Raw genomic sequence first — 16,876 nt, 5'->3', positions numbered from 1 at the left:
GTCAAGACTCACTTTAAAATCTACTATTTTAACATGGTTGAATCCAGTTTTTTTGTTCAATATTTACATATGGTCAGGTAATAACATGACAAGAGGACCTCCCTTGATTAATACAGACCAGACTTGTGACCCAACTAAACTTGGAAAGAAAGATTAGCGTTAGTGACCAGGTTAAAGCGGCTTAGGGCAGGACAGCTGTTTGTCACTATTCATGTAAAGTAGGGCTGGACAATTAAGGCAAAAATAATTGTCACAATTATTTTTGTTGGATATTTAAATCACAATTAATAACACGATTATTCGTTAATTTGAAAACATGAGTGTTTATTGTACCACCAAAACGCAACTTTGAATATCATTTTAAAAAACAACGCTTGATTATTAGGAATGAATAAAGAACAAGTAAAATAATAATGATAGTAACAACAATAAATAAAAATAATGGTAATATAATAAAACAATAAAATTCCCTTTTTCCGTAGAGATTTTTTAAAATTCTGTTTTTCACCTTTGTTTACCACTATAAAGTATGTGCTTTATGTGTCATAAATGAAATTCAATAAAATACAAATATCCTCACATTTATTGGCTCAATACATCTTTGGACAATTTTGACCAATATTAAAGCATAATATATCACTAAGTACTTTTTTTGAAACCTTTATGTTGCGCAGTCAGACCGGATGTTGCGCACAGCGCTGTTATTGTGAAGGGGGGAAGTGAGCAGTTGTTCTGAACTTGACAAGTAAAGAGACTTGAGGCTTTTGAAAAAAAAAAAAAAAAGAGGCTCTCAAGTTGCGACTGCTGTCCTGTTTGTACATTGATATATTGATATTTATATCGGTGATGTCGTTCACAACAACACAAGCAGATGAGATGTGTTTTAGCTTTGTAGTTTAGTCTGTGTTTCAATTGGCCGTATCGACATTGTTTAGTTTAGGACGGGGCGGTTGAGTGTTTAGGGAATGAGCGGATACATTATTGTCCCAAACAAATGTTTATTTTCCTTACAATGACAGCATTTCACTCACATTTATGTCAATTTCCGTGATATTCTGGGTTTAATAGTAGATTTTGTTTTATTGGCCAATTCTGTGACTGCGTCCGCGGATATCATATGGCTTTAGTTTTAATATTGAGTTTAGTGATTATTGATTAGGCATACTAGCGCTGTGTTAAATAAAAAGTAGCAACCCTGTTGCGATCCCAAACTTCTAGTATACAAGGACTTTTTTCCCCCACTCATACACTCACTCATCGGTGTTAAGGTTGTTACTGTTTTAAGATCAGGAATTTGCATGCATGTTGCACGGCCCATTAACTGTGTTTCTTCCATCATATTACATTTATTATCGTGAGAAGCCAAAATTTAAATCAAAACCTGATTAAATGTAAAGGCCCTTGTTGAAGTGATCTAGACATTTTTTGTCCCGTTCTCTGTGTATGTTCTTCCTTATTATTGTGTCCACTTATTTCAAGATGCGCCACTTAAGTGTTGTATTTAATGTAAGCTGATACATTCTTTTTCTAAACAAATGGAACTTACCAGTAGACATAGTAGGCCATTGCCATGAGTACCAACGCCCCACAGATCCCAGTGAAGATCACCACAGCACTTTGGTTCAGCATTTTGGCTGTGGCTGATCCACCAAACGAGTGCCAAAAACCAAACAAAATGCCAACTGTGAGCAGCAGGTAGTCAGTCACAGGCTGCCCTGCTCCATAGCCATCCTAATCCCATAGAAGGAAAGCGATTATGATGATGACAGCAAGAACACCTTCTATTGGTGGAACTGACTTCTCAGAGTTTACTGGCAACTAAAGAACCCCAAATTGAAAAAAATGGCCTTAAGATAAAGCCAAAAAGATGAAATTCCAACGAGAGCGAGCAGAAAAGCCAAATATCTGGTGGTCACTGCAGACTGTCAGCAGATTCAACTAATGGATGTACGGAAGGAGGGTGGCACACATGTCCTGTAAGAGCTGTCTGACTGTATTCTCATTCTCTAATCCACTGGATTAGATTAGTGACGATTAGCAAGGTACAGCCATCCTGGATATGTCGCATCTCATTACCATGAAGAAAGAAGAAGGCAGGGCTCTCTTTCAACAGAGTGGAGAGGACCAATCCCATTGAGGACAATGTCATCCCATCCTTGCTATTGGCCGGTATTTTCTATTAAAAACAAGCACCATCCCCAGTCAAAATCCAATCAATTTATCCAGATTGTCACCAAACTATATTGGGTTCTTGCTTTATGTATGTGCCTTTCTCCTACAAACTTTTGTAGGAATCAACTTTTTTGGTAGCATAATCATAATTGCAGTATCGGTACAACAATTTTCTGTTTTGCTCTGTCAAAATTCAACAGAGTGGACTAAGACTACTGAACGGTACTGTATATATGGTAGTTAAATCAGTGTTGTTGATACAGTTAGTACGCATCCTCTGTCCCTGATGCATTAAAATGTGAAAGGATGCAGTAAACTCAGTATTCATGCATCCCGGGGAAGAACCTTTTTTATACCATGACAAACAATACATTGTGAACAACCCTGTTTAAAATCACAGTAACTATCGAATAAATAAATAAAAACAGACAAGTGATGTTTCAAACATCTGCTTATCTGCTCAGCGCAAACGCGATCCCACTGTACACAGTAATCCAACACGTTAGGTTTAGCTGCTACCATTACAACTAAACAGTGACCGCGCATGTCACTGCAATGATGAAATAATCCAAATTCATAGCATGTAATCCCATGTTTAACACTGCTTGATGCTGTGATCATTAGTGTTGATGGGGTTTTAACGTTTAGGGCAGTGGTCCCCAACCACCGGGTACCGGGGCCGCACAAGTAATACACTTTTTTTTTTAATTTATTAAATCAACATAAAAAACACAAGATACACTTACAATTAGTGTACCAACCCAAAAAACCTCCGACCCCCATTTACACTCATTCACTCAGTCGCACAAAAGGGTTGTTTCTTTCTGTTATTAATATTTCTGGTTCCTACATTATATATCAATACAGTCTGCAGGGATACAGTACGTAAGCACACATGATTGTATTTTTTTATGACAATAAATAAATAAAGACCACCCCCCCGCCCCCCGGTCCGTGGGACAAATTTTTAAGCGTTGACCGATCCAAAGTTACAAAAAGGTTGGGGACCACTGGTTTAGGAGACAAGCTGTATTGAAATAAAGAAACACTGCGGTGGCGGGGTTGAAAAATACTTTGATTAGCTGTCGCGATTTTTGTTATGCTCTGACGGCATTTGCGCATACATACTGCTTCTGTTGAGATCCCGTTTTCTCTAGTAAACAGGAAAAAAACGCACCACTGAAGTACCACCGAAGAAAAACATACTTGAAATGATTTCAACCTGTCTGCTTGCGTGGTTAGGGCCTAAATTACACTCTGGCATGTTTACATTTTAATCAACAATATAAAGAAATGTTCATTATAATTCAATTTCCCTCCCCATTAGGATGTCTGAACCCCACCGACAAACTTTGTGTGACTTATGAGCCCCGTACACAAGCTCTGGTTGCATGTGGTGCCGATTCCCTTTGCACAGCGATGAGCCAAGCCCTCAATGAATCCAGCGGTTGCCTTAGTTCTTGTCCAATCCTGAGCATCACCGGCAACTTTCTCGTAGTAGTGTGCTTGGATGCCCGGATGACCAAAAAGGGTTTACTGTAGTTTAGCACACTGCTGAATATTTGCCCATCCTACAGACAGGCCTTGATTAATTTTTTCTGTGTTTTGTTTAGCCTTTTTAGTCTTTTAACACCACTGGCCACTTGGAGCGCAAGTCATGCACGATCAGCAAGAACTAGGCATGTCCGAGTGTGCCGTTATGTTTGCCACAGGGGTCTCCCTGTATGTGCTACCATGGTTCTGCAGGCCATGGAGTTGCTGTGACCCGATTTCCCGCTCAGAGGGCAACAGGCGCTGTTATACACCAGCTCCTTCGATGCCAGGCCACCACACTGTATCTTGGCAGCGCCGCTTCATCTTCACCACTCCCAGGTGACCCTTTTGTCCCGTGCAATGTTTGTATCTTTATACCATAATATCCCAATGACTAACTTTGCAATCTGGCCATGTACTGTTATTTTTCACAGCTATAAATTTATTTCATCGGTCTTCCTTCACAAGTCGAGTCACTTACATGTTTGTCTTACAAATTTGTTTGGAAGTTACAGTAGAAGAAACACAGAAAAAGAAAAAGAAATAAACAAAGGCGCTATAATAGCAGAGTCGTCTGATGGAGTTAAGTTTTATTGGTACAACTCTGGATAAAGACTTTGCATTACATAAAAGATGTTTGAAGAAAATATGCTACAGAGACGGCACAACAAACAAGCAGAGTGACTTTGATAACAACCACCCTGAGCTCACACTAGGGATGTCCCGATCCAGGTTTTTGCACTTCCGATCCGATACCGATATTGTTTTTGCACTTCCGATCCGATACCGATACTGACCGATACCGATACTGACCGATACTGGCCTATCCGAGCATGTATTAAAGTTTAAAGTTATTTAGCCTACTTAGTTGTCAGAATCATGTTGAAAAGGGTTTTAGTACTCTTGATAACAACTATCCAGCTGAATTAGGGGAGTTTGAATAATACACAATGGTTGGTAACAAGAAACTGACCGGTTTATTCAAGGATAAACACAAAATAGACAAAATTATACATGACAAACAGAAATGGCATCATTGACCTAGGGCTGGGCGATATGGCCTTTTTTTAATATTGCGATATTTTAAGGCCATATTGCGATACACGATATATATCTCGATATTTTGCCTTAGCCTTGAATGAACACTTGATGCATATAATCACAGCAGTATGATGATTCTATGTGTTTTGATTGATTGATTGAGACTTTTATTAGTAGGTTGCACAGTGAAGTACATATTCCGTACAATTGACCACGAAATGGTAACACCCCAATAAGTTTTTCAAATTGTTTAAGTCGGGGTCCACTTAAATTGATTCATGATACATATATACTATCAGATATATACTATCATCATAATACAGTCATCACACAAGATAATCACATTGAATTATTTACATTATTTATAATCCGGGGTGTGGAGGGGGGGCGAAGGATGTAAGTGTCAAAAAGACAGCCAAAAGAGTTTGATATGAGAATAAATCTAAAGTTAAAATATAGGGTAGAAATGCACCCATTTGCAGGAAATGTAGTCTTGATTTTCAAAATTTTCTTTCAAGGCTTGCATGTCTACATTAAAACATTCTTCTTCATACTGCATTAATATATGCTACTTTTAAACTTTCATGCAGAGAAGGAAATCACAACTAAATAGATCACTAATTTTTTCAGACGGTGTTGATATAGAAATTTTTGCCTCAGCATTTTGATGGTGTGGGCGTGTGGCACCGAACAGAGATAAGCGTCTCGACAGACATTACAATATTTGAACAATGATGACGAAAACGGTTTTCTCTGTCGTGTCCGTGTGTCGAAAATTGTTATGCGCTTATTTTTTTATTTGATTTTGTGCGTGGCTTAGATTTGCCGTGCGCAGAGGACGTTTGAGCAGGCGCGCACCTTAGCGGCTGCGCTAGCATCACAGCTAACGTTAGCCATGCTGCTACCTCTCTGCTCGGGCAGGACGTATACGTATGTGACGTATGACGTGACAGTATGTGACGTAATAGTATGTGACGTGTGTAAGAAGGTGCGCTGCTGTCTGTGAGAGGGAGACACAGGAAAGAGTGAGAAGAGCCTGTCGTGTAATGCCAGCAGCTAAAAGCAACTGCGTGAGATTCCACAGACCTGTGGATGTGTTGAAGGTGTGCTGGAAAATGTGGAACGGAAATTACGGAGCAGCAGAAAAGTGGAATGTATTATTTAAATCGGTGCGTTGGAAAACACGGACCGGAGTTTTTTTTTAAACTGGATCGGCATTTTCCCATGCCTTGCCGATACGCATTTTTTGGCAAATATCGGCGACCGATCCGATCCAAATATCGGATCGGGACATCCCTAGCTCACACAGACCTTACTTGCTAATACATGCCTTCTGAAACCACAGAATGCATAGACATTTTGCCCCGGCTCGTTGTAAAGTTCCAGCTAAAAGAGGTGTGTTGCTTCATATCTACTATCTGCCCATTCATATCTATGGCTGATAGCGCTGTAAATCTGTTTGGATGTTAATGGCTCTACTGACCAATTTCCTTTTCTGAGCGGATTACTCTCTGTTGTAACGCAGTTCCATTTGGACTTTTGGTCAAGTGTACAATAAATGTATTCTATTTTTGTTTCACTACTTTACATTTAAGCTAGCTTTGCGCAATGGCGAGTTTAGCTTGTCCTCTCCTCCTCCAGTAGGTCTGCATTTCAAAATCGTCAGGGTATAAATGGATTGTATTCAGTATAGTGGTGTTGTCAAGGGGTTGTGTTTTTAGATGTACATCTGCGATTGTAGTGGGCCAGTCTGGACCAAAGTTTTGTCCCAGTCCACCCTTAGATACAGCAAACTAACTTGAGGTCTTCTGAATGAAGACCATAGCGGAAAAATCAACTAATTAATTGCTACAAATGTGCCATGCATACTTCACATACAGTATATTAATCTATACGTATTAGGATTTTCAATTCAACCATAGCAAGACGTGAATCAGTGATGACACGTGTGTATAAGATAAATGTTAGGGTATACCCTAAGTATGGTGTAAAGTCCTGCGGCAAATCTATGTATGTTGTAACGTACCATTTTAACACCTTATCAGATCATCAAGATAGTCTCAGTCCTTCAGGACTTTGAGACCACAAAACACATACTGTAATATTGTATGCAGTATTTTGTAGGAATGAAAAAAAGCGTTCGATGCCCTTACACGTTACAGAGCGCGCGTTTTTCTTATTTATACCACCCAGTTTGGAATGTGCGTGTAGTTCCGATTATACACATGCTCACTGCGCAATGTGAGGCGAAGGAATCATGGTGGGTGGACTTTTTTAACAAACATAGTGGATGTGTCTGTGGCATAGTCATAGTGCCAAAGTGCTCCCATACACATATTATTGCCCGAGTGTACAGACATCCCGTCTGAAGTTTCGAATCTCCCGGATTAAGATTGTTTTTGTGTGTATACAAAAGTATGTCGAAAAGATGATGAAGAGTTGGTCAATCAACAATCACTTGAATAAAACAAAGGATTCAGGATGCTTTATTATTGTCCATTCTTTAACATGTACAAGACACATAAGAATTTAAATTACATTTTCGGCACAGTCCCACTAAGAGCAGACAATCGTTACTGGGAGACAAGACGGGACCGCCAATGGTTTAGCCACTTACGGCGCTCCTTACAAAAATAATAAACAACATCTAAAACAGTCTCACTTAAATTGCATATTTTCCCTTCTGTCTTCTCCGTGCTCATTCAATGACTCTTGAACTGTCGTAAAAAAATACAACTCTAAACCTGTAATGACCAACAAAGGGGTTTTCCGCCCCCAGGTAAGGGTCAAGCGGTAGAAAATGGATGGATGGATGGTTTGTTTGTTCACATAGAAACACATTCACCGGCTGTTAAGCGCATTTTATCCAGCCAGAAAAAGCCACAGAAGACTTTTCCTTTATTAAAAACAACTTTTTCTGGTGTTATTGCAAAATGTACTCGTGTTAAGAGACTCCTTACTTCTATCGCTACATGTCTGCTACAAACAGCGAGAGTTTCAGCGGGCCTGACTGATGTCAAACCGGCAGCGCACTGCTGCTGCAACTGCATTTTCTCTCCTTAAAAGCCGCCGCTGTCCTCTAATATTTGCACATTATATATTAAAGTACATCCACACCGCAGACATACTGCCTCCGCTCCAGACAACCCTGTGCGTACTGCTTACAACGTTTTAACATCTGGTTTCCGAAGCGCCGTCTCTGTGACGAAACTCTTTTTTCGGCGGCCAAATTTTCGGTGCATCACTAGTGAATAGTGTGCAAATAATAGGCTAAATGTAATATATGACAAGTGTTCCGAATAATGCCATTATATAATAATAAATAACAACACTAAAAGTAACGTTGTTCCTAATGCCGTGACTTCAATTTAATTAATCACTTTTATGTACATCACAACAGTTACCGGTAAGTTTTATGTAACATGCAACACTACTTTAAAGATGTTGTTTAATGTCAACATGACAGCGTTAGAAGCACAGCAAGTTCAGTGCAGGAAAGAACTTATTAGTGCAAGTAACAACCAGCACCACACTAAAATAAACACCACACAGCAAACACACAATACTACTACTCCATGGGAATAACGAACAACAAATCATTGATTGAAGTGACAAGCTTGCAATCCGACAATACCCCGTTTGTGGACAAGAAGACAAGACAGCCATCTAAATACATATTATCCCTTTATTAACCAGAGGCAACACAATCAGGTGAAAAGATTCAAGAGAGCTGCCGTTCCGTAAAAGCTAACAAACACAGCTGAGCGAATGCTGCTCTGTCTGTCTCTCTTGCTGTCGTCACGTCACCTAGCAACAGGCACACACTCACACACTTTGCTTTCACGGAACATCTTTATGCCAGAAAATGTAAGTTTTGTTTTTTTAAAGTAACAATTACTTACCCTAGTGATTATTTCCCTTTATTAAAAAGTAATTCCGTTAGTAATTAATTACTTTTTTTGGGAAACTAACGAGTAACTATAATTAATTACTTATTCAAAGTAATTTTCATAACACTGTATATGAAGATATATACTTTGATTTTTTTTAAATAGCAATTGTTGAAGGACCGAAAATGACATGTAAGCTGTAGCCCAGTTGGGTACATGTTGCGTATATTGCTTAAGTTGGTTATGTAAGTGAGTTGAAAAATACATTTAAAGTAGATCCATGCTGATGTCTGTGTCTCCTCTACTTAGCCATAAAAAGATAAGAACCCCCCCTAAATTATATATTATATTATATATTACTTAATATTATATAATATAATATATTGAAATTGGATGGATATTATAAATTATATTACTTTAATTTGTTTTCGTCTAAAAAAAAATTTAAAAATCATTTTTGAAAAGGAGAGCAGCACGGTGGCAGAAGGGGTTAGTGCATCTGCCTCACAATACGAAGGTCCTGAGTAGTCTTGGGTTCAATCCCGGGCTCTGGATCTTTCTGTGTGGAGTTTGCATGTTCTCCCCGTGACTGCGTGGGTTCCCTCCGGGTACTCCGGCTTCCTCCCACCTCCAAAGACATGCACCTGGGGATAAGTTGATTGGCAACACTAAATTGGCCCTAGTGTGTGAATGTGAGTGTGAAAGTTGTCTGTCTATCTGTGTTGGCCCTGCGATGAGGTGGCGACTTGTCCAGGGTGTACCCCGCCTTCCGCCCGATTGTAGCTGAGATAGGCTCCAGCGCCCCCCGCGAACCCAAAAGGGAATAAGCGGTAGAAAATGGATGGATGGATGGATTTTTAAAAAGGAGTGGTGGCTTTTATTTTGCCGTGGTGGGCCGATACAATAGAGTACATGTAGGTGATATTCTGGTGGCTTTCTAATCAGCGCGTAGGAGTCTGAACACCTGCTACAGTTTTCCCGTGAGTCTCAACAGCACAATTCTTTACCTTAAACATTAATGATGTTGTTGCCAAATATTGAGCTGAAACGAGTGCATAGTGGGAGATCTACTGGATTGCAAACACCAAATGTCTGTAATGAGACGTTACATAGTTGATTTCAAAAAACGGTAATGGTGGATTATTGGGATTTATTGTAATCTGATTTGTTAAAAAGTACAATTTAACGAAAACTTTGACCACAGACCGAGATATGACCAGAACCATGAATTTTGTGAACAGTTTCACATCTAGTATCTGGTGGTCATGGGTAAAACTTGAACTCGAAGGCCATGTCTACACAAACAAAAATATTTAAAAACACATACAGTGATACCTCAACGTTCAAAGTCAATGACTTCCATGCAACTCAAAACACTCATCTGCATTGCCTGTTGAAATGATCAGTATTGATCCATGCTTGCCCACCCAAAACAACCACCATTTTAATATGTAAAATGCCTTTTAAAATGAAAAACAAACTTTTAAAAGAAAAATATTGTATGCAAAACAATACAACAGAATGTACTACACACATTTACACTAGTTTTATGAAGCAAAGTGCAGCATTTAACTCTGAGAACGACCGCGGTCCGCCATGAACTTGGTTTGACATTGCTTGTTGGATATTCCCCTTTGCAGCTAAAGTGAAAGTTCACTCTCACTAGTGGTGGGGAGGGTCCTAAATCAAATTAATGCTCAACACTTAAAGCATGACAAAAAGCCGAGCGACAGCTCATATCTCAAAATACTTGTAGGTTGAGGTACCTCTGTTAAAAGGCGCCATGTGACACGGCGCTTTTTAATACGGTGCGCCCTATGGTCGCGAAAATAAGGTATAGTGGCTTCAACAACGGGAACCGGTTCTCCGTTCCTCGGCACCTTCATATCTGCTGACCTTTCCTGGACCCCAAATACAACTGTGGTCATTCCGGAAGGCCCAGCGGAGACTCCACTTCCTGCTGAGGAAGAACAGACTGGAGAAGCAGCTGATGGTGACCTTCTATCGCTCGGCTGTCGAGAGCCTGCTGACGTACTGCATAACAGTGTGGTACGCCAGCTGCACTGAAGCAGACAAAAAGGCGATTCAAAGGGTCATAAAGTCTGCACAAAAAATCATCTGCTGCCCCCTCCCCTCCCTGAAGGATTTACACAACTCCCGTTGCCTCAACAGAGCAAAAAACATCACCAAGGACTTCCACCTGTTCGACCTGCTACCATCAGGCAGGCGCTACAGGTGCATCAGAGCCAGGACAAACAGGCTCAGAGACAGCTTCTTTCCCAGAGCTGTCACCATCTTGAACTCTAACTTATAATAAATAATTCACCCCTATACAATATCCTACCCTAATACCCTACTGTGCAATATTACCCTTCGAGTGTAATACATCCGAGACTGATTGTTATCACTCCGGTACTCTTGTCTTGTTCTGTATATTGTACAGTATTTTGTATATTGTAGGGGTGTAACGGTACACAAAAATTTCGGTTCGGTACGTACCTCGGTATAGAGGTCACGGTTCGGTTCATTTTCGGTACAGTAAGAAAACAACAAAATATACATTTTTTGGGTTATTTATTTACCAAATTTGTAAACAATAGCATAACATACATATACACACAGGGTCCATTGCCAGGGCTAATGCAGTCAACATATATTAAATAAAAACTAAATAAGATAAGGCTCAGAATGGTTTCTAAACAAAACCTTTCTACATATAAAGTGCTTTTTTTGATTGATTGATTGAGACTTGTATTAGTAGATTGCACAGTACATATTTCGTACAATTGACCACTAAATGGTAACACCCCAATAAGTTTTTCAACTTGTTTAAGTCGGGGTCCACGTTAATCAACATTAAACTGCCTCAAGTTGTTGCTCAGATTAAATAAAATGACAAAACTTTTCTTCTACATATAAAAAGTGCAACATTAAACAGTTTCAAGTCAACTCAGCCTCAGATTAACTTTTCTTTCCCCCCCCCCAGCCTGGCTAACTTGGCAGTAAGAGGATCTATAAGCTTATTATTCTTCCACCATAGAAGTGGGTCAAAATCTAGTTTTTAATGCAATATGGACTTAAATCTGTTGCTATAAAAACATTTGTTATTGCTTTAGCCCTGCCTGACTCGCCGAGGAGAGGCTGCTTGAATGCGGTGGTGACGCTTCAAATGGGTTAGCATGTGTTGTGAGAGTAGCGTATGTGTGTGTGTGGCCCTTTAATATGTGACAGCATGTGAGGTGAGTGTGTGGGCGAGCGAGGTGAGGGAGCGGTAGCGTGAGTGTGGGGAGTGGCTAGTGTTTTGTTGGATTGGCTGTGTGCAATACCTCAATAAAGCCACGATTTGCAACTAATCGCCGGACTCGTCATTTACCCTGGAGTCCGGAGCTGTGGAGACCCACTGCCGGGTAGAGTGAAGGGGTGTTGCCCCCGAGAATACATCGGCCCTGGAGGAGTGTCTCCCCTGCGCTCCTCGACTACGGTCTGGGAGTCGGAAGCAGGAAAGGTGCAACACATGTTTGACGTGTTGTCAGAAGCAGCTGCTGAACAATGTCGGCAAACCTCCGTCCTCCATTGTTGTATCGCGCAGCCAAAGTGTTCCCAAACGGGAGATCTTAACGAGGCAGGAGGGTCTTCCAGCTCTGGCTTTTACATGTTGTCCTAGCCCGGTCGCTGCTAGCATGTGTACTCGTTCGGTACATCTCCGAACCGAACCGAAACCCCCATACCGAAACGGTTCAATACAAATACACGTACCGATACACCCCTACCTAATACCCTATTGTGCAATACATCTGACACTGATTGTTATCACTCCGGTACTCTTGTCTTGTTCTGTATATTGTACAGTATTTTGTATATTGTACAGGATTGCTTATTATTTTTATTGGATAGTAGTCTATTTATTTCAATTATTATTTTTATCTGTAATACTTCTTGTGTAATTTATTTTTATCCCATATTTGTTCCCACTACCGCACCTTAAGTTGGAGTACTTAATCTCGTTATATGCTAATATAATGACAATAAAGTCCATTCTATTCTTCTAAAAAGGGATTCGAATCCATGGAATCGGTTCTTTTCTTATCGAAGCATCGGGAGATCCGGTTTTCGAACATCATCCCTAACGCATACCTGCCAACTTTTGAAATCAGAAAAACCTAGTAGCCAGGGTCCAGGGGCCGCAGGCCCCGGTAGGTCCAGGACAAAGTCCTGGTGGGGGGTTCAGGCTTCGCCCCCCGACGCAAAATGATTATTAGCATTCAGACAGGTTAAAATGTTGCTAAAACCATCACTTTTCTATCAGTCACAGTGACTTTTCAAAACAAAAATATTACAGCAAAAATCATATGGGTTGATTGACATGTTTATTCTGTAAGCTAACTTCAATAGTTTGCAATTATTTTGACAGTTAATGCCAGTTATCCTGTCAACCTTTCACAAGTCTTCAATTTGTTAATTGAAAGTATAAACACTTTTTACAGTAAACAAATGGTAAAACAGTACTAAACAATTCCATTAAAAAAAATTGGTGTCATTAACTTTCTGTCCAAGCTTGTATAATCTACTGCCTTGTTCAATTGTAAAAAATATTCTGTGCCTAAAATTCACATTTCTATCACAATTATCATACTGTAAACATGGTAAGCTAACTTCATTAAAATTAATAGTCCTGTCAATAGCATGGAATTACAATTCAAATGTAGTTTTTTTGTAAGCCTTTCAAAAGAATTCAAAATAGGAAAAATTAATGAAAATTAATTTAAGCCATCAGACACTTGAAAAGTGGCACATCACATCTCTAATGTAATCATTTTAACTTTTCAACAGAAATAGCACTGCAAAAATATTAAGGACATACTTCTGTATTTTGGTAGTTATGCTGTCAACATTTAACAAGATTTCTTCAACTTGGACTTGAAAGCATAAATAGTATAAACACTTTTAACAGTATAACAGTACTAAACAATTCCAATAGATAACATTGGTGTCATTACCTTTTTGTTTGCTCAATTATTGCCTCCGTAAATAAAACTTCGGCATTTATCACATCCAAAGAATCTGTTTGGGCGACGAAAAACGTTGAAAGTTTTCCACTTGTATCACTAGCAACGGCATTAGACTTGTGTTTTTTTGTCCCAACGTGGTCTTTTACATCGCTAATTCCTCCGTGTCCGATCGAAAAATCTTGTCTGCACAAGGTGCAATTCGCGTAGTTTTCACCCTTTTTGGAACGGATAATTATTCCCGGATAGGCTTTTGAATATTCTTCACGGAATGACTGCAGTTTTCTTTTCGGTTTAAGACTCGTATGCGATTTTTCTCCGGCTGATTCCATGATCGTTCGCTCGTTTGGAAACAATGGCCTCGTGCTTGGCAGCGGTGCTATAAATAGCCTCGCGCATGGCATTCGGAATGGCTCAATAGGAAGTTACGGGAAGCAGTGTTGATTGCCATTGTTGTTACGCGATTTCGTGAATAAAACTTAAAAAAAATAAAAAAATTTAATTAATGAAAAACCGTATTTTTTATCACTGCAACCGTAACCCGGAATAGGTTGATGAAAACCGTACTAATTACGGGAAAACCGGAGTAGTTGGCACGTATGACATATTACAAAACTGTTGTATATACTAATTCACAGATATTTTATTATAAAAAGGTCAGTAAATGATGTATTCATTTGTAAACGCTATGAAGTGGGAAAGGGGTAGGATTAAATAAGCTTTACTTCTTCCTACTCCTGTAAAGTGAAATGATATGAAACTGTAATGTATTTTACTGTAAGTGTGTTCATGTTCCAAATAAACTAAATAAATAAAGAAAGCACTAGTGATGCCTAATGATGTCATGATCCGTGGTCGGATCATGTTTTGTTTAGTTATGTTCTGTTAGTTTTGGACTTCCTTAGTTGTTTTGTGCACTTCGGGGGTTTGTTTTAGTCACCATGGTTACTTATGATTTTCACCTGCCTTGTACGTGCACCTGTTGCTCATCAGAGACTCTATTTAAGCCTGCCTTTTCCGGTCACTCTTCGTGGCTTCATTGTTTGCATTTGCAACAGTTACGTTGGCATTCTGGTTTTTGAGCTCATGATTCCTGTGCTAAAGTTACCTTAGCTTCTAGTATTCCTGTGCTAAGTATGTTTTTGCTTTAGCTTCTCGTGCGAACGGCACGCTTTCCTTTGGTTTTGTTCCTGTCTGTTGTAATGTGTATGATTTATGAGAAATAAAACATCTCCAACCTGCACGCTTTCGTCCGGAGTCGTCAGTTTTGCGTCCCGGGAACGAACCGCAGCACGCTGCACCCCACCGTGACAAATGACTGAGCTACGTGACGTCATTTCTTGTGATGTCTCACGGGGCATTTCTTGTCTGGACGAGATTCGTTCCCAGAGATTTGAATAAAGAACAAACTCTTTTTCTTTACTATAGTGGTCTCGATAACGGGTACCGGTTCTCACAAAGGGATTCAAATCCGAGGACTCGGTTCTTATCTTATCGAACAACCGGGAAAACCGGATTCGAGCATCATCCCTAGCTTTGAGTTACTAGAGAAAAAGCGCTATATAAATGAAATTCACTTAACTTCTTATCGAAGCTTCGGGAGAACCGGTTTACGAACATCATCCCTAATGGTGATTAACTAAAGTCAGAACCCGCATCATATTACCATGATTAGTTGCACGCGTTTTGGCACACCTGGTTCTTGTGGTCGAGTTCTGAAATAATAGCCGGTGATGTGTTAGTAAATGCCTCATAATGACGCACTAGCTCGCCTTGCTGACATATGGTGACAGTTATCTGCGACACATGTGCCTATAAAGACGTCTCTGTTCACCACAGTCCTGCCGAGTCACAGTAGCAAGTGAACAATAACATTATTATGACATAAATGATAAATATTGCACATTACCTTTTGACTTGAGACGAGGATATTAAAGGTTGGTTAGTAGCGGACCCCAGCCTGCACCTGGCGACGTGTAATATTCCACCAGCAGACTGCGAGTGTCCTACTTAGTTAGCATAGTCATATTTAAATATTTATTAAAATACTGTTTGAAGAAAGGGAAGGTTGAGTCGTGTCGTTAAAAGCACGACGGCTTTGTGGCTACTGATGCTAAGCTCACTAGCTAGTAATGCTAAGCTAACTAGCTAGCTGCGGTTAGCCTTCAGTTCCTTACCTGCACGATGTTAACACTTGGGAGTGCGAGCCGGTCTGTGGGTACTTTGTCGCCGCTTTCAGGCCTGGCGAGGCGGTTAACAAAATAAATTAAAAAAAACACATAAACCTCTTTACGGAGCCTCTACGTCCCCTTGTAGAGACGCTCCTAAGATGACTTGAGGTCATGCGAGCTACAACAGCACTTTGGTGAAAGCGCCATATTTACATGACATCCGGTCTAAGTCCCGCCTCCTAACTAAATATATAAAAAATAAAATAAAATAATTTATAAAATAGTATAGAATGATGTTATATAGTATAGTATTATATGGTATTACATAATATAATGAAATAATAATAAAATACAATATATTATAATATAGTATACAATGATGTCATATAATATAGTATAATATGGTGTTATATATAATGAAATATAATATACCATAATATAATATCATGAAATGTAATTCAATATACTATAATCAAATATATGATATAATATAAAGCAATATAACATATTTTAATATAATGTAACATAATGTAGTATGATATAATGCAATATAGTATCGTATAACATCATAAAATATAATCAATCAATCAATCAATCAATGTTTACTTTAAATCGCGAGTGCAAATTAATACAGTATAAATGCCTGTCTATGTCCTGCCTCCTCGCAAAATATAAAAAAATAAAATACAATATTTTATAATATAGTATACAATGATGTTATATAGTATAGTATAATATGGTATTATATAATATAATGAAATATAATGATAATAAAATACAATATATTATATTATACAATGATGTCATATAATATAGTATAATATGGTGTTATATAATATAATATATTGTAATATAGTATAATGAAATATAATATACCATAATATAACATCATGAAATTTAATTCAATATACTATAATCAAATATATCATATAATATAATGCAATACAATATACTATAACATATTGTAATATAATGTAACATAATGTAGTATGATATAATGCAATATAGTATCGTATAACATAATAAAATATATCATGCAAATTAATACAATATAAATGCCTGT

At 38.8% G+C, this 16,876-nt stretch overlaps 1 protein-coding gene across 2 annotated transcripts in view; it reads right to left on the bottom strand.

The window, feature by feature from the left end:
• Positions 1–16,031, bottom strand: part of agpat3 (1-acylglycerol-3-phosphate O-acyltransferase 3) — a 47,294-nt gene extending 31,263 nt beyond the window's left edge. The window contains exon 1 of one of the 2 annotated variants that reach the window (XM_061926601.2): positions 15,820–16,031. The gene's annotated coding sequence lies outside the window, so the exon portion shown is untranslated. Of the gene's footprint in view, positions 1–1,546; positions 1,957–15,819 lie in introns of those variants that run through there. The other variant, XM_061926602.2, reaches the window with a different exon arrangement.
• Positions 16,032–16,876: the final 845 nt, after the last annotated feature.

Source organism: Nerophis lumbriciformis, linkage group LG31, assembly GCF_033978685.3.
Source record: "Nerophis lumbriciformis linkage group LG31, RoL_Nlum_v2.1, whole genome shotgun sequence".
NCBI classification, from domain to species: Eukaryota; Metazoa; Chordata; class Actinopteri; order Syngnathiformes; family Syngnathidae; genus Nerophis; species Nerophis lumbriciformis.
The sequence above is the reverse complement of the archived record's forward strand: the minus strand, read 5'-3'. Positions and strand labels throughout refer to the sequence as shown.